This window comes from Octopus sinensis, linkage group LG14 (assembly GCF_006345805.1).
Source record: "Octopus sinensis linkage group LG14, ASM634580v1, whole genome shotgun sequence".
NCBI lineage: Eukaryota > Metazoa > Mollusca > Cephalopoda > Octopoda > Octopodidae > Octopus > Octopus sinensis.
Genome location: NC_043010.1, coordinates 68,061,218 through 68,086,404, shown reverse-complemented (window position 1 = coordinate 68,086,404; position 25,187 = coordinate 68,061,218). Strand labels below are relative to the sequence as shown.

At 40.2% G+C, this 25,187-nt stretch overlaps 1 protein-coding gene across 3 annotated transcripts in view; it reads right to left on the bottom strand.

Annotated features, from left to right (window-relative positions):
- LOC115218922 (rhotekin-2) overlaps window positions 1-25,187 on the bottom strand; it is a 222,585-nt gene that overhangs the window by 74,945 nt on the left and 122,453 nt on the right. The window lies entirely within an intron of this gene.

Below are 25,187 nucleotides of genomic sequence, written 5' to 3'. Positions count from 1 at the left end.
TGTCTTACTAGAATTATACATAATGAACTGGCTTATATATATATATACATACACACACACATACACACACACACAATGTAAACTTAGTGTGTTTCAACTGTATAATTTACCAAATGTACACAAGAGAGACAGACAAACAGACAGAGGGAGGGAGAGAGAGAGAGAGACTGAGAATCTTAACTATATACAATCTTATCTATGTGCAGTCACATAAAATGATGAAGCCACATCAAAACCAGGAAAACCTTGGCTTCATCAAAACTTAGATTTCAAAAATCATAAAATGAGATAAAAACAACATAGATGAAGCAAAACTTTTGCAGAGACTGATTGAAGGAAGATACAGATGAAAAAGCTCTAAGAACTTCCATCCAAAGCAGCAAAAACTATCATTAGTAGAAGCAGTAGTAGCAGCAGTAGCAGCAGTAGTAGTAGTAGCAGTTGTGCTTCTGTTTCTACAACTAGGATGACTGCCAGACTTCATACCAAGGTTGGGTAACTCCACCTGCACCACTGCCACCAGCTTAGCCATTCTGTGGTCTACTCTTACCATCACCACGTATCTGACAACGAGGGAGTAGCAAACACAGAAATAGACTGAAAAAAAAGAAAAAGAAAAAAGAAGGAGAAAAAGACGGTTTACACAGTACTTGCTATCCTCAGCAATCTTATAAGCTACCAGCAGGCCTTACTCTCTCTAACCTATCTGTTTCATTCTCTTTCTCTCTCTCTCTCTCTCTCTCAATCTTTCAACAACTTTCTATATACACTCATGTTTATCCCCTCTAGCTACCCCCATCATAAACCCTACCCCCAACCATCACCACCTTCTATCCCCTGACTTATCTGCTATAATCCCTTTCTTATCTCTGCCCTCACTAACACATCCAACTTTTAACTCATTCACATATACACACTCTTATGCAAAAAAAAAACTGTACACATGTATACACTCTTATACATATGTGCACATGCACACACGGTTGTGTATATATGAGAAAGCATATAAGTGTGTGTGTGTGTGTGTGTGTGTGTGAAGAACATACACGGCTGTGTGGTAAGTAGCTTGCTTAACAACCACATGGTTCCGGGTTCAGTCCCACTGCATGGCACCTTAGGCAAGTGTCTTCTACTATAGCCTCAGGCCGACTAAAGCTTTGTGAGTGGATTTGATAGACAGAAACTGAAAGAAGCCCATTGTGTGTGTGTGTGTGTGTGTGTGTGTGTGTGTGTGTGTGTGTATATACATATATTTATGTATATGTTTGTGTGTCTATGTTTGTCACCCCCGCCCCAACATAGCTTGACAACCGATAATGGTGTGTTTATGTCCCCGTCACTTAGCAGTTTGGCAAGAGAGACCGATAGAATAAGTACTAGGTTTACAAAGAATAAGTCTGGGGTCGATTTGCTCGATTAAAGGCGGTGCTCCAGCATGGCCACAGTCAAATGACTGAAACAAATAAAAGAATAAAAGAATACATCATCATTTAACACCCATTCTTCATCCAGGTATGAGTTGGACAGTTGTACAGGTGTTGGCAAGCCAGAAGCCTGTACCAAACTATCCACTTTGGCTTGGCTTTTACAGCTGGATGCCCTTCCAAAGACCAACCATTTTACAGAGTGCACTTGGTGCTTTTTACGTGGCACCAGCACAAGTAAGTTGCAAGACAAGACCCCACTCAACTGAGCAGGGTGTTTTGCAGTAGAGGAGATACATGGCTACCCCAGCTGGAAAAAGAAAGAAGAGGTGGGGGGCAGAGGGAGAGAAGCTGTTGAATAAGATATGCCAGAGTATACCCTAAAATTACAAAGGGGCATATATAAATGGGAACAAGAATTGAATAGAGTGAGTGGGTAGGTAAGTAAGTTTGTGAGAGTGTGAAAGGAGAGTGGAAGATGGAAGGGAGGGGAATGCAGTGAGTGTGAATTCTTTCTCTTGAGTTTCATGCTATTGTGATCTCCAGGTGAGAATGAAACTCACAGTAATGTAAAATTCAAGTCACAAGAAAGAATTCACAGTTCTATATTTAAGAGATGAGGAATTATGTACATTATTTACATTTGACAGATATTTGTCCTCATCTTGTTTGTTGTTAACACAACATTTCGGCTGATATAGCCTCCAGCCTTCATCAGGTGGCTTGGGGATATTTCGAACTTGGGTTCTCATTCCTAAGGTATTTTTCGATGTTATTATCATTATTATTATTATTATTACTATTATTATTATTATTATTATTATTATTATTATTCAGGTCACTGCCTGGAATTGAAATTGGAATCTTGGGGTTAGTAGCCCATGCTCTTAACCACAACACCATACAAGATGAGGACAAATATCCATCAAATGTAAATAATGTAAATATTGTAAATAATGTAAATAATGTAAGAAAGAATTCAGTTTAAAACATCTGGATATGTATACACATAAATGCACACACACTCACTCACTCACTCATATATGAAAGTGCATGACCTAGTGGTTAGGGCATCACATTCACAATTGCAAAATCATGGTTTCAATTCCCAGGCCAGGCAGTGTGTGGTGTTCTTCAACAAAATTCATCTCATGTTGCTCTGCCGTCACTATGACATCTGCCATGTAGCACACCATGCACCTGTGTACAGGGAATGTCTGTTTGATGGCATGTGTGACCTAATACACAGCACAAACAAATAAGCTGTGCTGATTGTTCAGTTAGAGATTGCAGAAACCTCGTCTCTACAACAGGAGAACCCATGAGGTGTGCGCACGCACGCACACACACACACAGTACAGCAGCAACAAGTGGAGTTTCTGCCACATCCTATCTATCTCGTATTAATAAGAAATTTGGACATTGAATGTGAGCAGGGAAAATAGCTCAAAGAAGGATGACTCAAGCCAGATGAGGATGAGATTGAGAGAGACTGAGTTGAAAGAGGGTTGATTGAGAAAGAGAGAGAGAGAGAGAGATGTGAAAGTCAATGAAATAGAGGAGAGACAGAGGAGAGGGGAGAGAGACGGGGAGGGGAGAGAGAGACGGGGAGGGGAGAGAGACGGGGAGGGGAGACAAGGGAGAGGGGACAGAAACAGGGGAGAGGGGAAATGGGAGAGAAGACAGACAGGGGGAGAGGGAAGAGGAGGAAGAGAAAGAGAGACAGACAGACGGAGAGAACAGCAGATAGACAGAAGCAGAGAGAGAGGGGTGAAAGAGTGAGGAGAGAGAAATAGAAAGAGAGGAGAGAGAGAGAGAGATGTGAAAGTCAATGAAATAGAGGAGAGACAGAGGAGAGGGGAGAGAGACGGGGAGGGGAGACAAGGGAGAGGGGACAGAAACAGGGGAGAGGGGAAATGGGAGAGAAGACAGACAGGGGGAGAGGGAAGAGGAGGAAGAGAAAGAGAGACAGACAGACGGAGAGAAACAGCAGATAGACAGAAGCAGAGAGAGAGGGGTGAAAGAGTGAGGAGAGAGAAATAGAAAGAGAGGAGAGAAGAGAGAGAGATGAGAGAAAGCAGAAGGAAAGAGAGACAGACTGAAATTTGGGGAGAAAATATAAAAATTGGAGAGAGAGAGAGAGAGAGAAAATAAAATTTGAAAAGTGAGAGTAAAAGTTGCAGAGAGAGAGAAAGAGAGAAAGAAAGAGAGTAAAAATCAGAGAAAGAATCAAAGAAAAAGAGAAAATGTCAGAGTAGTGGGGGTACCAGGGGGGAAGGGGGGCATGTTTTTAACCCCTTTTCTTCGCCATGACAACCCAAGAATTTTGTTTGTCTATGATTTCCCCCCACCCTGCCCTCAATGACAATCTTGATGACAGAAATGGTGGTTGAGATTGATAATAGAAATGGAAATAAGGGTCCAGGGTGGGGTGGGGTGGGGGTAGAATGACAGTGAGACTTGGTGGTGATGGAGGGGAGCGATGATAAGTAAGAAGAAAAAAAAGATACAGGAGAAAGAAAATACGAAGAAGAAAAAAAAAAATCCTTCTCAAAAATTTCATCACCAGACAAGAGATAGAAATGTCAAATGACCGGGAGCTTTTTCCTTTTCTTTTCTTCCCTTTTTAATGATGCGTTTAAATTGCAACAGTGCAGTAAATGCATGCAGCTGCAACTCATTTCTTTTACACTGCTGTACAAGAGAACAGAGACTGTACGTCAAACATACCAGAACAAACTACTGCTTGTTGTTGTTAAGTTATTGTTTAGCATATGTCCCCCACTTCAGACCGGACCCAAAACAAGCAATGGAATGAGACAATTGAGCACAGCTGTTTCGACGCTGGCAATATGGCATGGCTGACTGCTTTGGCAATGGTATTTTTTTGGTATTGCAGGCAAACACACATAAACACTCACATGCATGCAGAAATATACACATACAAATACGAGTGAAAGAAAAAGAGAATTTGACCCAGTCAAGTATAACGATATGTGCATGTGAATGTGTATATGTAGATGTGTGTAAATGCATATAAGTGTATGTGTGCTAATGTCTGTGTGAGGGTTTGTAGGTGTATGTGTGATAGTGATTTTAGCGTGTGTGGTGTGTGTGTTAATGGATCTGCATGTGTGTGTGTGTACACGTATGTGTGTATGCATGTATGTGTTAGCAAATGTGCAAGTGTGTGTGTATGTGTGTTATCACTCATTCTGACCCTTCAATCATCTATTTCTATCTGTCTTTCCTACTCCACTCATTAGTCACAATACCCTGACTGAATGGACGTCTTAAAGAACAGAGTATTATTTACACATACAGTACAGCCAACCCTAAACTGCCCCAATGCTGGTGCCACAGCAAAAGGTTACCCAACACAAACTTTCAAGAGTGACTGGTGAATAAGCAGAGTAAAAGAAGGGTTTAAGTCCCTTTAGTCCCGTCACATACAGTCCCATCACAACAAACTCTCTTGTGCTGGTGCCATGGAAAGATAAACATAGGAGGTTGACATAAGTGGAAAAGGCACCAGTTGGGGAGGATTCTCTAGCCTTGTCTCCGTGCCAAGAACAGGACAACCTCCCTAGCGCTGGTGCCACAAGAAAATGCAACCAGTACACTCTGTAAAGTTGTTGGAGACAGGAAAGGTATCTAGCCATGGAAACCAAGCCAAATTGATACAGACAAGCAACAGTCTGCAAGAGTAGTGGCTCCCAATAAGGACTAACCTCGACTGTGGCAACCCATCCAATGCATGCTAGCTTGGAAAGCAGAGATAAAATGATGAGGATCAATGCATACACACACACACACATGCACAGTGTCCAACAACTGTATAAAGGTTTTGAAACTCGTAAGCCATCACCAGTTTTCAAAATGGTTTGTAAAACCATGTTTATAAATGCTTTGTGTATGAATGAAAGTTCACAGGTATTGAGTCCTTCCCGGTGTGAAAGGGTTTTTTGTTTTTTCATCTCTTGATTAAGGTACACACAAACACACACGCGTTTATTATTGCCTGTTGGAAGAAAGAACACTCGAGATCAAAGTAAAGATTAACCGGGTGTAGTGGGTGCATTTAACGTGCCACTGGCACAGGTGCCAGCTACACAGCACCAGCGTCAGCCACAACTATGATCTCACTTGTCTTGACAGGTCTTCTCAAGCACAGTATATCAATCATGAAAGGTCTCGCTCATTTAGGGTTAAACTGCAATAGAAACACCATCACCCTTACTGATATATTATGGCGCAAAGTGCAACTATATCTCTCCTAAAACCGTGATCCACTACTCGTCGGATTGTAGCCGAGAGAGTAAAAACATTGACTTCCAACATATACAGACCTAAAAAGTTAAACTCAGAAATACGTAATCTTTCTTATCAAACTATCAAAGATATCAGGAATTAAAAAAAAAAATCCAAAACTTTCCCCAACAGATTTTTCGTAAACATCTGCACTGCCAGCTGATATCTTGTATGCACAGGTACGCAAAGAAATAGACTAAACACAAATACACACACACACACACACACACACACTCTCTCTCTCCCTCTCTGTTATCTTGATTTCTGCATGTCTGCTCCATCCTCTATCTTTTCTACAAATCTTAGATTCTCTTCAGTCACTTCTCTCTTTCTCTCTCACATTCTATCAATTCACTTTAACTTATCTCTCTAACTTATACACACACACACACATACATGCATACACACATACATACAAAAGGAGGTGTGGCTGTTGGTGCATGTTCGTGTGTATGCGTATGTGTTTGTGCATGAGAGAGTAGGTGTGTGAATGTATTTGTTGATGTCAGTGTGTGTGCATGTATACAAGTATGTTAGTGTATACGAATGTGTGCATGTGAACGCGTGTGTATGGATGTGTGTAAATGCATGTGTGTACGCGTGTTAGTGTGAGGGTTTGTAAGTGTATGTATGAGTGATTTTAGTGTGTGTGTGTGTGTGCGTGTTAATGTATTTGCATGTGTGTGTATGCACATGTATGTGTGTATGCACGTATGTGTTAACAAATGTGCAAGTGTGTGTTAGTGTGTGTATGTGTGTGTGTGTTAATGTATCTGCATGTGTGTGTATGCACACATATGTGTGTATGCACGTATGTGTTAACAAATGTGCAAGTGTGTGTTAGTGTGTGTATGTGTGTGTGTGTTAATGTATCTACATGTGTGTGTATGCACACGTATGTGTGTATGCACGTATGTGTTAACAAATGTGCAAGTGTGCGTTAGTGTGTGTATGTGTGTGTGTGTTAATGTATCTACATGTGTGTGTATGCACACGTATGTGTATATGCACGTATGTGTTAGCAAATGTGCAAGTGTGTGTATGTGTGTGTGTGTTAATGTATCTGCATGTGTGTGTATGCACACGTATGTGTGTATGCACGTATGTGTTAGCAAATGTGCAAGTGTGTGTGTGTTTGTCAGTGTATGTGCATTTGTTAGTCTGTAGGCATGTTTACTGTCCATGTGTGTATGTGTCACAAATTATTAATTTAAGTAAATGTGTACACATTTGATTGTGTTGGCGCATTTCTTAGTATTTTATAAGCGCGTATAGCTATATGTGTATTAGTATATTTGCATATTTGTTCATTACACATAAAGCTCTCATAAATCTATATGCATGAGATCCAACAGGGATACAGACACACTCATACATAATATACACACAAATATATACACATATATATATATATATATACACACATCTACACAAATGAATACAGCAATATTTCACACACACAATTGAAATATTCATAAATCTATATACATGAGATACAACATGGATAGAGACACACTCATACATAATATACACACAAATATACACACATATATATATATATACACACACATCTACACAAATGAATACAGCAATATTTCACACACACACACACACAAGTGAAATATTCATATACAAAGGGTCACACACACACACACAAAAGTAACTATGCATGTTCATACAATAAGGCTTGCATACACACACAAACATACATGCATATATACAAATGTAAAGATTAACACGCAAGTATACATACACAAAGGTTTTCACACACACACACACGCACGCACACACACAAATGAACACACGATACACATATAAAAGCTCATACAAACACACAATGACATATATAAACAAGGGGGCACAAAAAAGTACACATACCACGCATACACGCATACACACACACACAAGAACGTGCGAGCTCACTGATACACATAATGATGCATGCAAGCACAAAACTGCAGAACAGCTTAAAGAAGGAATGATGTAATAGCTATGAGTAGTAGTAGTTGTAGTAGTAGTAGTAGTAGTGGTGGTGGTGGTGGTGATAGTAGTAGTAGTGGTGGTGGTGATAGTAGTAGTAGTGGTGGTTGTAGTAGTAGTAGTAGTCGTAAGAGAGTAGCATGAATGTGTCAGAGGCATAATGTCTTGTCACACCCAACCATTTATGCAGCTGGGTAACATTTACCAAGAACACACACACACACACACACACGAATAAATATATACATTGTATGTGTGTGCGTGTGTGTGTGTGTGGTGTGTGTGTGTAATATGTTACAATATATAAGCAAATATATAGAGTTCTTGCTGTGAGAACTGTTTCCAGGTTAATAAAAAAAAGAAAAAAATTAAATTGAAGTCGGATGCAGGCCTATGAACAATACATTCATGTAATCGCATCATACACACACACGCACGCACGCACAAACGTGTGTGCGTGTGTGTGTGAGTGTGTGTTTAGCATCGCATGACAGTTGTAAGTGATTGTCACTGTCATACAAGCTGCGTTGTTCATTTCCAATATTCTACAAAAACATGTCTGGCCATGGGGCGACATTAGGCAAGGGGTGGTGACAGGAAGGGCATCTGGCCATAGAAGATCCGCCTCAAACTCCATCTGACCCAAAGGTAAACATGGGAAAGTGGACGTCAAAACAAAGTGCTGAAAAATTTCTGTAAATTATTTAATTCATGCTAATTCCTTGGTGGTATAGTGGTAAGTATCCACACTTGTCATGCAGGAGGCCCGGGTTCAATCCCCTACCAAAGAAGTTTCAATTTTATTGGCACAGGCATGACTATGTGGTTAAGAGACTGACTTTGTAACAATGTGGTCTCCAGTCTCACAGTGTGGCACGTTGAACCAGTGTCGTCTACTACAGCTCTGGATTGACCAATGCTCTGTCACTGAATTTGGTAGACAGAAATTGTGTAGAAGCCCATCGGGAGGGTGAGTGAATGTGTGTGTGTGTGTGTGTGTGTGTGTGAGTGAGTGAGTGGGTGTGTACTTGTGTGCAGGAGTGTGAGTGTGCATGAGTGGGTGTGAGTGTATGCATGAGTGTGTGAGTGTGTGCATGAGTATGAGTATGTGAGTGTGCACGTGAGTGTGTGCGTGAGTGAGTGTGTGAATGAGTGTGTGAATGAGTGTGTACGTGAGTGATAGTGTGAGTATGAGTATGTGAGTGTGCACGTGTGTGTGGGAGGGTGTGCATGTGTGAGTGTATGAATGACTGTGTGCATGAATGAGTGTGTGCATGAGTGAGTGTGTGCATAAGTGCATGCATGAGTGTGTGCATGTCGCTGCCACCACTTGACAACCAGTGCTGGTTTGTTTACATCTCTGTAACTCAGCAGTTTGGCAAAAGAAACCAAGGTTGATTTGTTTGACCAAAACCCTTAACAGGAGTGTGCCACACACAACATAGCTTCTGTCTAATGACTGAACAGGGTGAAAGATAAAAAAGATAATATCCTCCTGGTTTCTTTCTTTCTTGAAATCATGAATGACAGTCAGTGGAGTTTTGAGGACTTTTTTTTTCATGCCTTGGTTTATCAACCCATTTACACATCACAAACCTCATTTGCAACAAAATCTCAAACTGCTTTCACATCTTGTGACCAGTTTATGAATGAACAATGTGTATAACAACATCCCATGGTTTGCCTTGTTTTTACTTGCTTGCTCATTTGATATATTTTGGGTTAGCATTTTGATTATTATGAAGCACGTGAGGCAGGAATAACAAAAGAAAAAGAAATCATAAACCCCCACATACACACAACTGGAGTTGCACATAGACAGATATCCTCCCACTGCCACTTTTGATTTTTTTTTTTCAAAAGTCAGAAGATCAAGAAGACAGTCTATGATCTTTGTGAAATATTATGTTGGTTGATGCCTACAGAAAAAAACACATGGCCATGTAAGAAAATTGTAGAGGACAAGACTGAGAAAAGTGAATTTTTTTTTTTTTTTGTGGAGAGAGTAAAGAGGGAATATAACCCTGGTAAAGTGGGTTCAGATTGAAGTAGTGCATGGTTAGTGCAGAGAAACAAAAGTCCTTAACACTTTACGATTTAACCCTTTAGTTACCAACCCGGCTGAAATCGGCTCTGTTTTCATAAGTTTTGAATTAAAATCTTCCACCAAACCTTAGTCACATTTTATGTTCCTAACACTAGCTTAATGATAACTAAATTATTTTACTAAATTTTTTGTTATATTTAAAGTAATTGAAAGAAACAGAGAGCATCTCAAAATAAATACACTAGGGAAAGGGTTAAACAGGCCATATCCAACCCAAACATTCTAACTGTTTTATGTTCAAACGGGCCAGATTCGACCTCTTTCCCTTACCCTACAAAATCATTCTGAAAATGAGCAACTACATCATCAAAATCTCAAAGTCCCAAGATAATGCATGATTAATTCAAAATGAGCATTACCCTTGACAGAATAAGTTGAATGCTAAAAGATTAAACAAGGTTAACCCTTTTGTTATATCATTCATGTTAAAGTATTATACTGCTTCTGTTTCAATTAATTTTGAAAATAATGAAGAATTTAAAGGCACCATTCAAGTGTGATTGTTACCAGCATTGCCTTACTGGCATTTGTGCCCGTGCTAGTAGGGTGCGAAGAGCACCATCTGAGCGTGATCATTGCCAGAGCGGCTAACTGGCTTCCAGGCTGGTGGCACGTAAAAGGCACTCGAGTGTGATCGTTACCAACATCATCTTACTGGCACCTGTGCCAGTGGCATGTGTAAAAGGATTCGAGCGAGGTTGTTGCTAGTACCGCCTGACTGACCCCCGTGTCGGTGGCACATAAAAAGCACCCACTAAACTCTCGGAGTGGTTGGCGTTAGGAAGGGCACCCAGCTGTAGAAACACTGCCAGATCAAGATTGGAGCCTGGTGCAGCCATCTGGTTCGCCAGCCCTCAGTCAAAATCGTCCAACCCATGCTTGCATGGAAAGCAGACGTTAAAAGATGATGATGATGATGACTCATTATTACGCTGGTATTCAGAACATAAAGTGAAATTTTGAAGGAAAGTTTTAATTTAGATTGCTTTAAAACATGAAGTTTATGTCATAGAACCAAGGGCAGTCTCAGGTAGGATTATATCAAAATAGTTAACTATTTCCCAAATAATTTAGAATATCTATTGTTATCTTGTTGGCATTTGTCTTATTTGTATCTACCATCCAACCATTGAAATGCTTGTCCCAAATAAAACCTTAAACCTGAAGACCATGTTCATAGTTTTGCTCAGATAGTGACTTACCTCATACATCAAGACGGCTGCCAGATGTTTGCATTTCTTCACTTATTTTAGCTCAAAGCTTTTAATCATGACAATGGCTTCCCAGATAAAAGGAGCTTGCAATACAAGTACCTTAGACTTACCTGAAAATAGAAAAAAGGAAAAAAGAAAGAGGTTAGTCAGTAGGAAATAATGTAAATGAGAATAACAAAATAATGATTAAGAGTACCTAACATTACACGCTGTGAGAATTAGACTTCAAACATTTTCAATAAAAGTACTAAACAAAAACAATTCTGCAAAAAAAAAACTTTTTCAAAATCCAGTGTTTGAACCCTTGATACCTGGAACAACTTTCACCACATCAATAGAAAAATGCAACCAGACAATAAACAGGTAAATGTTTTCTACTCTAACCCTGGGCCAACCAATGACTTGTGAGTGAATTTGGTAGATGGAAACTGTGTGGAAATCCAATGTATTTTGTGTGTGTGTGTGTGTGTGTGTGTGACTACTGCTTGAAGACCAGTATTGCTTCTGTTTATATCCAGTTTAGCAGTAGAATACGCCAGAGCTGGTTTCAACCAGGTTAGTATCAAAAGGGTTAAGAATTGTTTCTCTATTATATATTTTAACCCTTTCGTTACTGTATTTATTTTGAGATGTTCTGTATTTCTTTCAATTACTTTAAATATAACAAAGAATTTAGTTAAATACCTTAGATATCCTTCAACTAGTGTTAGGAACATAAATTGTGACTAAGGTTTGGTGGAAGATTTTAATTCAAAACTTATGCAAACAAGACATTTGTACTCAGAGCCAGAACCAGTTTCAGCCAGGTTGGTAACGAAAGGGTAACAAAATGCTAACAATTGTTTCAAGTTAGGAAAATAATGTTAATCAAACAGCTTAAGCAAGTTCATTCATCAGAGTAATCAAACGTACTTCTGTTGTTGGAAGAATGTAAAATATATAATTAACTAATTGATAGAAATTCATCTCAAACCAGATCTTAAACAACGGAACGATACATTTCATGTTGTGTGAATACATATGAAGGTCACAGTTGGAACGCCTTTGATCCTAAGATTACTAGATGAAGACCAACGAATTATTAACACTAACACCACAATTTATAATTAGAAACTCCATTAATATGATAATCTTCAACGTGCTGGAAATAACAGTCAACACTTGTTTAAAAAAATTGTGTGTGAAGTAACAGTCAACACATGTTTAAAAAAATTGTGTGTGAAGTAACAGTCAACACATGTCTAAAAAAATTGTGTGTGAAGTAAACTTAATAGGCAAGCTCCAGCCTGGCCACAACCTTAGAGCTGAAACGTGTAAGATAATAAAAGAGAAAGTAATTACCCATCTCAGTAAACCAGTGCTCCACAACCGGTACGCTGCGGCACACTGGTGTGTCACGAGACGATGCTAGTGTAACTTGAACATAATTTTTTTTCCCTACACTTTAAGTTATATTTTTAGTTCAGGTATGCCGCCAAGTTGTGAAAAGGATGTAAGTGTGCTGCAAGTGGGAAACGGGTTGTGGAGCACTGCAGTGTACAAACATCACTTCTGCACGACAAAAGCCCTGCATACTTGTTTCAGTCATTTGACTGCGGCCATGCTGGAGCACTGCCTTTAGTCGAGCAAATCGACCCCAGGACTTATTCTTAGTAAACCTAGCACTTATTCTATCGGTTTCTTTTGCCGAATCGCTAAGTTACGGGGAAGTAAACACACCACCATCGGTTGTCAAACGATGTTGGCGGGACAAACACAGAGACACAAACACACACACACGGGCTTCTTTCAGTTTCCGTCTACCAAATCCACTCACAAGGCTTTGGTCGGTGCGAGGCTATAGAAGAAGACACTTGCCTAAGGTGCCACGCAGTGGGACTGAACCTAAAACCATGTGGTTGGTAAGCAAGCTACTTACCACACAGCCACTCTCCAGTGTGTTTTCTGTCGATAACTATTTCTTTCTGCAACTCTAGCAACGCGATAAAACCTTAAAACGATTTACAGCTAAAGACTGAGGTAAACCAGACATAATCAGCAACAGAATGTCTTGTTTCGTTTCATTTCATTTATTCTGACACCTAAAAACTACCAATTTCAATTCCACTCCCCGTACACGCATAAGTCATCAAGGGAATTCACTCCGTAGTAATTTCTTTACATGTATTGCCTCCCCTGATGCACTTTATTTGCAGTATATGTAACCTATTTCTTTACTACCCACAAGGGGCTGAACACAGAGGGGACAAACGGATTACGTCGATTATATCAACCACAGACAAAGTCGACCTCGGCGGAATTTGAACTCAGAACGTATAGACAGACGAAATACCTATTTCTTTACTACCCACAAGGGGCTAAACACAGAGGGGGGACAAACAAGGACAGACAAACGGATTACGTCGATTATATCGACCCCAGTGCGTAACTGGTACTTATTTAATTGACCCCGAAAGGATGAAAAGCAAAGTCGACCTCGGCGGAATTTGAACTCAGAACGTATAGACAGACGAAATACCTATTTCTTTACTACCCACAAGGGGCTAAACACAGAGGAGGGACAAACAAGGATAGACAAACGGATTACGTCGATTATATCGACCCCAGGGCGTAACTGGTACTTATTTAATTGACCCCGAAAGGATGAAAAGCAAAGTCGACCTCGGCGGAATTTGAACTCACAACGTAACGACAGACGAAATACCTATTTCTTTACTACCCACAAGGGACTAAACACAGAGGGGACAAACAAGGACAGACAAACGGATTACGTCGATTATATCGACCCCAGTGCGTAACTGGTACTTATTTAATTGACCCCGAAAGGATAAAAAGCAAAGTCGACCTCGGCGGAATTTGAACTCAGAACGTATAGACAGACGAAATACCTATTTCTTTAATACCCACAAGGGACTAAACACAGAGGGGACAAACAAGGACAGATAAACGGATTACGTCGATTATATCGACCCCAGGGCGTAACTGGTACTTATTTAATTGACCCCGAAAGGATGAAAGTCAAAGTCGGACTCGGCGGAATTTGAACTCAGAACGTATAGACAGACGATATACGGCTACGCATTTCGCCCGTCGCAACGTTACTCATGTACAGCTGAGTCGACTGGAAGAAAGTGAAATTAAGTGTTTTGCTCAAGATCTCGCCTGATCCGGGAAGCGAAACTATGATCATGCGATCGTGACTGCGATACCCTAACCACTAAGCCTTGCGCCTTCACAATGTATGATCTACTTCGATACAAAAGGAAATTGCTAATAAAGGGTTTCAGACCCACTATGTGACACCTTGAGCAAGTGTCTTCTACTAATAGCTCCAGATCGACCAAAGCCTTGTGAATGGATTTGGTAGAAGGAAACGGGACGGGGGGAAACAGGGCCCACCTCCGCAGGATAACCGGTGTTGGTATGCTTACGTCCCTGTAACATTAGCAGTTCGGTAAAGCGACACCAACGAAGTACTGGGACCGATTTGTTCGACTAAACCCTTCAATGCAGTGCTCCAGCATGACCGCAACCAAATTACTAAAACGAGTAAAAAAAAATAAATAAATTTGCATTAGGTTTAAAGACCCGTGAATTCTAACGATTCCCAAACAGTCCTTCGGAACCAAAAATCTTTTGAAATTATTCAGCATTAAGGTGTCCGAGGAACGAGAAAACATTTTGTCCCCAGGAAAAGTCCCTATAACGAATCGCTACAGTTCATGTTCCTGCAGCGGACGAAAAGGTAAAAGTTTTACGATAGTTTTTTTGTTTTTTTTTTCCGGGTTCAGTCCCACTGCGTGGCATCATGGGCAAGTGTCTTCTGCTATAGTCCCGGGCCGACCAATGCCTTGTGAGTGGATTTGGTAGACGGAAACTGAAAGAAGCCCGTCGTATATATACATGTGTGTGTGTATGTGTGTGTGTGTGTGTGTGGTGTGTGTGGTGTGTGTGTGTGTTTGTCCCCCTAGCATTGTGTGTGTGTGTGTTTGTCCCCCTAGCATTGTGTGTGTGTGTCTGTATTTTTGCCCTGCAACATCACTTGACAACCGATGCTGGTGTGTTTACGTCCCCGTTACTTAGCGGTTCGGCAAAAGAGACAGATAGAATAAGTACTGGGCTTACAAAGAATAAGTCCCGGGGTCGATTTGCTCGACTAAAGGCGGTGCTCCAGCATGGCCGCAGTCAAATGACTGAAAACAAGTAAAAGAGTATGTAATTTAATAGAAAATTGACGTTCAAAGCATTTGAGCAATTCATCCAAAACTTGTCCCAAATTTTAAACCAATAGCAAAAGAAGAGTTGCCTCCCTTTACACATAGCGCATTAGAAGACTATTCACACAAGAATAGAGAGGGATTCCCCAATAATGAAAGTCAAAAATAGACCGCAGAACATCGTTCGATACATTGAAAGATATGCTATACTAGAAACACTGGCATACATACACAAAAGGGCCCCACGAGCGGACTTTGCTTCCTCGTAATTTTCAGAAGAAAAAAAAAATGGTTATACTTCAATTAAATTTTTTTCCAAATGCCTTTCAGATAGTATAGATTTACTCGCTCTAGACTTAGAGCACACCATCACTTATAGACACGATCGCCAATTCACAAGCACTCGTAGACGGGCTTGTAGATTTCTTTTTACACGCAGAAGCATTTGTTATGGTAGTAGAGTCTTTTGCACTTGGTTCAAAACTTGGATCTTGTGCTTGAAAAATATAATATAAAACTCGCACACCTGGGGTCTCGTAAAGTGAGATAGAACTGAATATATGTGATGTGTGTCAGTGGTGTAAGTGTGCGTATATTCTTTTCTGTTCTAGGTACAAGGCCCGAAATTTGTGGGGAGGGGCCAGTCGATTCGACCGACCCCAGTACGCAACTGGCACTTAATCTATCCACACCGAAAGGATGAAAGGCGAAGTCGACCTCGACGGAATTTGAACTCAGAACGTAACGGCAGACGAAACACCAGTAAGCATTTCGCCCGGCTGCTAACGTTTCTTATTTCTTTATTACCCACAAGGGACTAAACATAGAGGATACAAACACGAACAGACAAAGGGATTAAGCCGATTACATCGACTCCAGTGCGTAACTGGTACCTAATTTATCGATCCCGAAAGGGTGAAAGGCAAAGTCGACCTCGGTGGAATTTGAACTCAGAACATAAAGATAGAGGAAGTATTATTAAGCATTTCGCCCGACGCGCTAACGTTTCTGCCATCTCACCGCCTTACACGTGTGTGTGTGCATATTGTACATTAACAACGATAATTTTATTTTTCGGCAAAAGAAGGGAAACAACTCCGACATTCAAATTCCATTAAACGTTAAATCAATTTGATTTTTGTCGGTGTTTGTTCGGTTTCACAAAATTCCTTGTTAACGCTAATTAAATTCTATTTCCAATACCTAAGAGTCTGCAAACTGAGATTGAACCCGGAACAACGTAGTTGTACAGTTAACTTCACAATCGTTTCAGCGCCGATAGATAGATAGATAGATAGATAGATACATACATACATACAGACATACAGACAGACATACAGACATACAGACATACAGACATACAGACAGACATACAGACAGACATACAGACATACAGACAGACAGACAGACAGACAGACAGACAGACAGACAGACAGACAGACAGCGGGAAGCTGTCAGAGTCGTTAAGCGCGTCCTGGGTTCAAATTCCGACAAGATCAGCTTCATCCTTCATCCTTTTGAAATCGGTAAAATAAAGCAACGGTCAAGTATTGTGGGGGGGGGGCGATGTAATTGACTAACCTGCTCCCGCTGAAATTCCTAGCTTTTTGCCAAAATTTGAAACAATGATAATAATCCTTTCTACTATAGGCACAAGGCCTGAAATTTTGGGGGAGGGGACTAGTCGATTAGATCAACCCCAGTGCTTTACTGGTACTTAATTTATCAACCCCCGGAAAGATGAAAGGCAAAGTCGAATAATAACAACAACAAGAGCACTCCGAGCGCGCAAACCTCCACCAAGGCAACACCAACGTCCTCTCAATGATTAACCAGAGATGATCTTTAAAATGAGAATATCTTAAATAAACTCGACTGCTCTCACAAACGAGAATACTGAAAATGAATCCGACCGCTCTCAAAAATTTAGTGAAAAAAAAAAAAAAAACAGGAAAAATTATCCAGAATCCTTGACCGGTACCGGATCGATCCCGTGCCAGTCACGGGGCCAAACACCCTTAAAAGTTTCATTCGAATCCATCCAGTGGTTCTTGAGATATCTTGTCCGCGAACCAAGAAACAAACAAACACAACTGAAAACAATACCTCCGCCTTCGCTAAGGCAGAGATAATAATAATAATAATAATACTAAAGTTTCTCAGATCAAATCACTTGCTCGGTAAGTTCATCTCTGAAATATATAGTATTATTGTATGCAGTGTTTCGGTATTAGTTCATGACGTCAGCCATGAGTGCGAATGTGTGTGTGCTTGACTGTTCGACTCTGTCAAGCAAAAAGACAGTCATTCACTCACTCATGACGTCATAAACTTTCCCCGAAAGATTGCCATATATTATATAATATCATTTTATATTATACTATATTATATTAGTACGTTTATATATTTGTTGTGCAAGATTTTTTTATGTGAAGTCGTGTGTTGAAATAGATATTGTTATATTTCGGAATGGTCATTTTGCAAGTTTAGCCAGGAGTGTGACGAAAGAACTCTGGCCGAAATAAGATTAAGATTAATGTGTAAAAAAAAATAAATATATAGTGCGTGTGTTTTTATTGGCTAAACTTGCAAAATGACCATTTCGAAATATAACAATATATTATATTATATAATATTATATTATACTGGTGGAAGCACTCCGTCGGATACGACGACGAGGGTTCCGGTTGATCCGAATCAACGGAACAGCCTGCTCGTGAAATTAACGTGTAAGTGGCTGAGCACTCCACAGACACGTAGTTCTCGGGGATATTCGGGGATATGGCCGACCGACCCATTGAAGTACAGGTACAACAGAAACAGGAAGTAAGAGTGAGAGAAAGTTGTGGTGAAAGAGTACAGCAGGGATCACTACCATCCCCTGCCGGGGCTGCGTGGGGCTTTTAGGTGTTTCCGCTCAATAAACACTCACAACGCCCGGTCTGGGAATCGAAACAGCGATCCTATGACCGCGAGTCCGCTGCCCTAACCACTGGGCCATTGCGCCTCCACTATATTATACTATATTATATTATACTAATATTATATTATATTAACAAGAAGTATGGTTAAAGGTACATAGAGCAAGCAAGACGAAATGGAAAAGAGGGGGAAAAAAATAAAAACCGATAATAAAGAGCCGACTATTGTCCGTATTACAAATAAGATGTATTTATAGAAAGAAAAATGGGAAGAGTTGTACAGCAACAACAACAACAAACTGGGAGAGAGAGAGAGAAAGGAGGGTATTAGGAACACCAATTCACGGTAAACATCAAGAGGAGGGAGGAGGAGAGAGAGAGAGAGAGGGGGTGGTGGTATCAGTAGGCTAAGAGTAGAGAGTGGCATTTGCCACCAAGGGAAAAGTCATCTTCGAAGTAAAAAGTGCCAAGTAGTTTTCTTCGTCGTGTCTTCCCGCTCCAGCAAGTGTTATGAGTCAAATGGCACGTGATTGTTTGGTGGGAGACGAGGGGGGGGGAGGCACCGCCGTCACCACCACCATCATCATCATCATCATCATCGTCGTCGTCGTCACCTCACACCCGTTCCCTCCTTGTCCCCGACATCGGTGATAACAATGACGGATATATGCAAAAACGAAACAAAACAAGTCTTCCTGTCCCCGTGACGTCAAGAATTCTCAGTGCTTGCGCGTGAACGTGTATGTGTGTGTGTATGTATGTATATATATATATATACACACACACGTGCGTGTTCTGCGTATTTTCATCATCGCTTTTAACATCCGCTTCTTAATGACTGGACAGGTCATCGCGGACAAAAAATCAGTTCTTTTTAGGAGTTAACTGTCCTTTTAGCCGAGTCCAGGGACCCTGTCTCGTTTGTACGTTCCATATACAAGGGAGTGCTGAAAAGTTCCAGGCTTTGGGTAAATAAAAATACAGGAGAATAAGTTAATTATGATTTTATTCTCAGATTCACACACTTATTGCAGCGGTCCTTCAGTTTTTCTAAGCCCTGTAAAAGAACTCGTAAGGTGGAACCTCGAGATACCCTCATATGCAGGAGCTTTTCAGCACGCCCTCATACACTGCGTGTGTGTGTGTGTGTTTGTGAACCAGGTATGGGCACCAAACCGTTAATCGTTAATTAACGCAATTAACATTTTTGTTAACGATTTAACTTCTAAGTTAACTTCGGAAATCATTATCGGATTAATTAACTTCCGTTACATTTAACTTCCGCTAACTCAAGTCAGCTTGAGTTCAAGTTGCAGAGACGACCTTTTGGCTCAAAGACTTGAAGTCCAAGAGCTTCGTCTACTGCAGCCTCTTGGTCGACGCACTTTTGACAGGCGTCGACAAAAAGTTTCAGACCTTTCTGGAGGATGAGGAATACCAGCTGACTGCGGCCTTCCCGCCCCCCCCCCCAGGTTTCGCCTCATCTGGTTGGATAAGTATGACAACACCAAGGTCGCCATGGTGGTGAAAAGCATGGGCGGGTAAGGTCGAGGAAACCATGAGGTAGCAGTCTGACGAAGGGATCAGTAACAGTGGAGGCAGCAACAACAAGGAGGAGGAGGACTTCTTCAGTAGTGTCACCCAGCCCAAAGTGAGCTACAGGTCACTCAAGGACAAGGCCCAGCATTTTGTCAAGACCTGGTTGGAGACCAACTCCAACGACTTGCTGAGGATGCCTTCTCCAAAGACAGATGATGATGCCTTCTTGGGTGGGCATGTGTTGGTGGACTTGTTCATCAAGTTTAACACAGCCACCCCCTCCAGTGCTGCAGTGAAGTGTTTGTTCTCTATGAGCAAGGACATCTTGAGGGCCAAGAGTTCATCTCTGTCTAATGAAAACTTTGACATGCTAATTTTCATGAAGGGCAAAAAGTATCTCATGAACAGAATGGAGAACGAGACGAGGGAAAATTAAATTATGTATATAACGTGTTTTTCATTTTTTTAATTATTTTACGGCCACCTCAATAAACTTTTTTAGTTTAATACTAATATTGTGTTTCATCTGAGTTTTTTTTTTTTAACCTTTTCCTGGCCCTAAAAGCTTTTAAAATCTAAGAAAGGGTCAAAAGTATGAAATTAGCCCTTTTTAACTGTAAACCAAAAAAGAAAAAAACGATAGTTTTTTTTTTTTTTTTTGGTTCTGAAGCCCTTAAAAGGGTCAGAAAAGACTGACTTTAGCACTTTTTAATTGTGCTTTTCGGTGGTTTTAGACCAAAAACTGATTTTTTTTTTCTATAAGAAAAATTAACAAAGTCAACGACTACTGAAAAGGTTGCAAGACGCAACGAAAATTTTAGAAAAAATAAATAAGTAAATGAGTGGAAATCGAACAGGTGAGGCACTGAAAGAGAATCACTCTCCTCAGACACAATAAAATATGCTTCAGCACACGAATTCACATAAAGAATCTTGCAAACCAAATACAAAACGAAATTTAAAAAATTAACGTTAACGGTTTATCGATAATTTCCGTTACGTTTTTTAATATTTAACTGATTAACGGTTATCGAAGTTCACTTTTTGGTTAACGGATTAACGGTTAACGAAGTTTACTTTTCGATTAAAGGTGCTCGCCTTTGGTTATAACCTATAGCAAGGTATATCTATCTTGTGTCCTCACCAGTCCTCATGGTTAAAAGATCACATGATAAGCGTCAGCAAGCGTCTACTTCACTAATCTATGAAAAAGCAAAAGAGGAATTGACGGTCAGCTCATTCCCGTCGGTGTCTAGAGTTTTTCCAAGAAAGTAGCTAGCCCTCTATAGTAAGGGGTCACCAATGTTTTTTTTCTTTGGACTACGAACTGGTTTTGTGGAAGATAATTTTTTCAACAGATCGAGGGATCACGCGCATAACAAAACACGAAATAAAGTGCCATTTGTATAATTTTATTACACGAGCTCGATTTCTGTGCGTTATGTTCTTGAGCAAGACACTTTATTTCACATTGCTCCAGTTCCCTCAGCCGTAGGAACGAGTTGCGATATCACTGGTGCCAAGCTGTATCGGCCTTTGCCTTTCCTTTGGATAACATCGGTGGTGTAGAGACGGGAGGCTGGTGTGCATGGGCAACTGCTGGTCTTCCATAAACAAACTTGCCCGGACTTGTGCCTCGGAGGGTAACTTTCCAGGTGCAATCCCATGGTCATTCATGACCGAAAGGAGGTCCTTTATCTTTACTCTTTAACACAAATATAATGCAAAAACAACCAGCAAACTGTGATAGTCAATAACATAGAAATAAAAGTTATTCTTTCTGAGCGGCCAGGTGCCAACTGGTCAGTGTCCCGATGGTCGGGAACCCTCTGCTCTGGAGAAAAATAATGCAAATGAGAGTCCTACCGGCCACATTACCCGATTGGTGATGATAGAAAGTAGATTAATGATAGAAAGAGATTGAAGAAAGCCAAGCGACTACCTCATCGCTTCATGCGCAAAATCTGGCCAACCGAATGTCAAGTGAGGGAAATGGAAAACCGTATAGGCTAAATCCACAACACATTCCATACAAACTGAAAATCCAACACACACACACACACACACACACACACACACACACACGACATTTAGTGTAATCATTAACGCATTAGTATTATAGATTTGCCGATATGAAAGGATTAATCGAAATACTATAATAGTAACAATAACAGTGAAACTGCAGCTATTAAACTAAACCATCTTACTGGCAGCCAGCCATATTGCGCACACGATCTAATTAAATGTAAAAGAAATATTCAGTTTAACAAAAACGATTGTAGTCTCTACATCGTTCTTCGACCTGTTAGAAATGGCAGCCAAACATTCAAAATCATATCTTATTGCCTTGAAAAAAGAATTACACTTTGGATAAGTTTCATTTTAAATGACCTCATCGCGATTTTTTTTTTAATGTTTGACATTGAATAAAGAGTTTCTTATATCAAATCTTTTATTTTAAAAATGCTGATATAAAACGCTTTATCATTGTCCATACGAAGAATATTCCTAATTTTCATTTCCTAAACGGCGAATTTCCTGGACACGCCTAGAACTTGACTGGTGCTTAATCTGTCATTTAATCTCAGTAACATAATGCAACAAAGTGTTTCCTTGATGATCTGTAGTGGTTAAGCATCCAGTTGCAGGAACACCCAATAATGTATATAGTTTTAATCAACCACAACGTTGAAACGTACGCAAGAAACAACTGATACAGACTGGAGATTATCACATTTTTTTTTGCCCTACATTTGCTCTGTGTCCTATAACCAGTAATACTACTTAATATAAAAGTAACCTAAGCACTATACTCGAAGACAGGATGGAGCTTTAAACTCAGCAGTAACAGTCGTACATATGATCTTGCACACAAGATATACTACACACGTGCGACGGATTTCTTTTCAGTTTCCGTCTAACAAATCCACTTACGAGGCTTTGGTCGGACTGGGGTTATATACGCTTTTCTTCTTTTACTTGTTTCTGTCATCTGACTGCGACCATGATGAAGCACCGCCCTAAAGGGTTTTTAAGTCGAAGAAATCGACCCCCAGGATTTATTCTTAGTAAACCTAGTACTTATTCCATCGGTCTCTTTTGTCAAACCACTAAGTTATGGGGACGTAAACACACCAACATCGGTCATCAAGCAATGGTGGGAGTGGGGAAGACACACACACACACACACAATATATATATATATATAATTTAAATAATAAGGGTGAAAAATTTAATATTAATTTGATTAATATCAATTTAAACCAGTGGCCTAGCATATTAAAAAATCTGAAGATTCAGAAAAATTATATATATATATATATATATATATATTATGTGAAATAGAAAGATGAATAATCTTGTAGTAGATTAATCAAAAGTTTAACCGATACCTTAGTAGCAAAAATCACAGCAGTAAACAGCACGGTTGGAGGTACAACCATCTGGCGTTGCAACCGTGCGTTGGTGCGGATAATTGAAATTAAAACGTTATTGGTGAATTGAAGAAATGGAGCTGAACGCAGATTGAACAGAAATCGTTTTATTTCATTCTACACGTGTTTCGAAAGGCACAAATTACCAAAATCCGATTGAATAATGGGACCATATTGTGTCTTTCTCTTCAGGAAGAAAAAAGGAAATCCGCTGGAAAAACAAAAACAGAACAGTTCGATTTGCTTTTGCTCCGCCTCTGTTCTGTTTTTGTTTTTCCAGCGGATTTCCTTTTTTCTTCCTGAAGAGAAAGACACAATATGGTCCCATTATTCAATCGGATTTTGGTAATTTGTGCCTTTCGAAACACGTGTAGAATGAAATAAAACGATTTCTGTTCAATCTGCGTTCAGCTCCATTTCTTCAATTCACCAATAACGTTTTATATATATATATATATATATATATATATATTATATACACACACACACACACATACATACACAGTGAGCTTCTTTTAGTTTTCGTCAACCAAATCCGCTCATAAGCCTTTGGTGGAACCGGGGTTATAGGAAGAATACACTTGCCCAACGTGCCACGCAGTAGGACTGAACCCAAGACCGCGTGGTTGAGAAACAAGTTTCCTTGCGCACGCACACAGCCCTATGTGTTGTGACAATGCAAACAAAATGAAGACAAAACTATAACTAGGTCAATTATATACATTCTTCACACGAAGAAGTGCTGCACATGTGACACACACTGTACTATGTGCAGTGTTTGCAAAAAAAAATAATAATTAAAAAAAAAACACGGCAAATACAACTAAATGCTGCTATGTGCAATTAAAAGCCACATATATAAATAGCTAATTATAACAACATAAACACGGATAAGGAATTTACGGGTGAGAAGAGTGAACGGGATGAGGACGGAGAAAGGAAGTGACAAACAGAAAGTTTAGGCGTGTACGAAGACAAAAGTACAGACAAATAGTAAGCCAAGCCTCACTCACTTCACCACTGACAAAAGAAAATATTTTGGTTCCCTCACGCACCGCTTTATTACAATGAGAAGAGACACAAAAGACTGCATCCATATTCTTTCTTTTTTTTTTTATCTGTTTCAGTCACTAGACTGTGACCATGCTGGGGCACCGCCTTTAAGAACATTTTAGTTGAATGAACCGACCCCAACACTTAGTTTTGGTTTTTAAAACCTGGTACTTATTCTTATTTCTTTATTGTCCACAAGGGGCTAAACATAGAGGGAACAAACAAGGACATTAAGTCGATTACATCGACACCAGTGCGTAACTGGTACTTAATTTATCGACCCCGAAAGGATGAAAGGCAAAGTGATCGGACAAGAACCGGTGCTTTCAACGTGATATGGCCGGTACTTATTCTACTGGTCTCTTGTTACTGAACCGCTAAGTTACAGGGACGTAAACAAACCATACCGGTTGTTAAGCGGTGGTAGGAAATAAACACGGGCACAACGACACACACACACACACACACAGACTACGGGCTTCTTTCGGTTTCCGTCTACCAAATCCATTCACAAGGATTTTAGTCCGATTAATCACGCTGATTCCAGACTGGACTTGGACAAACTTTTTCGGAATGCGGGCCGCATGAGGCACGTTTCATCATCAAACGAGTCACAGTGCTAAAATGGAAAAAAAATAAAGGTAATTTTTTGTTAAGTGTGCCACTCATAAAGTCCCACGGGCCGCAGGTTGTCCATGATAGCTTTAGACCAGTGATTCCCAAACATTTTCGGGCTGCTACCCACTTGGCACTCAGGCCACATTCTTAGTACACCCCCCCCCCCATTCACCACCACAACCATAGACCACTTTCTGTAACAAATTCAAAACTATTTCACAAATAAAACTTAACCCAATATTTTGTAGTTTTGGCCACCCCATTATCACCCCACTTTTCTTCAATGGCCCCCACCCAATCTTTCCATCACCCCCAGGATGGCAGTACCGCTGACTTTGGGAACCACTGCTTCAGACTCAGAGCCTACAG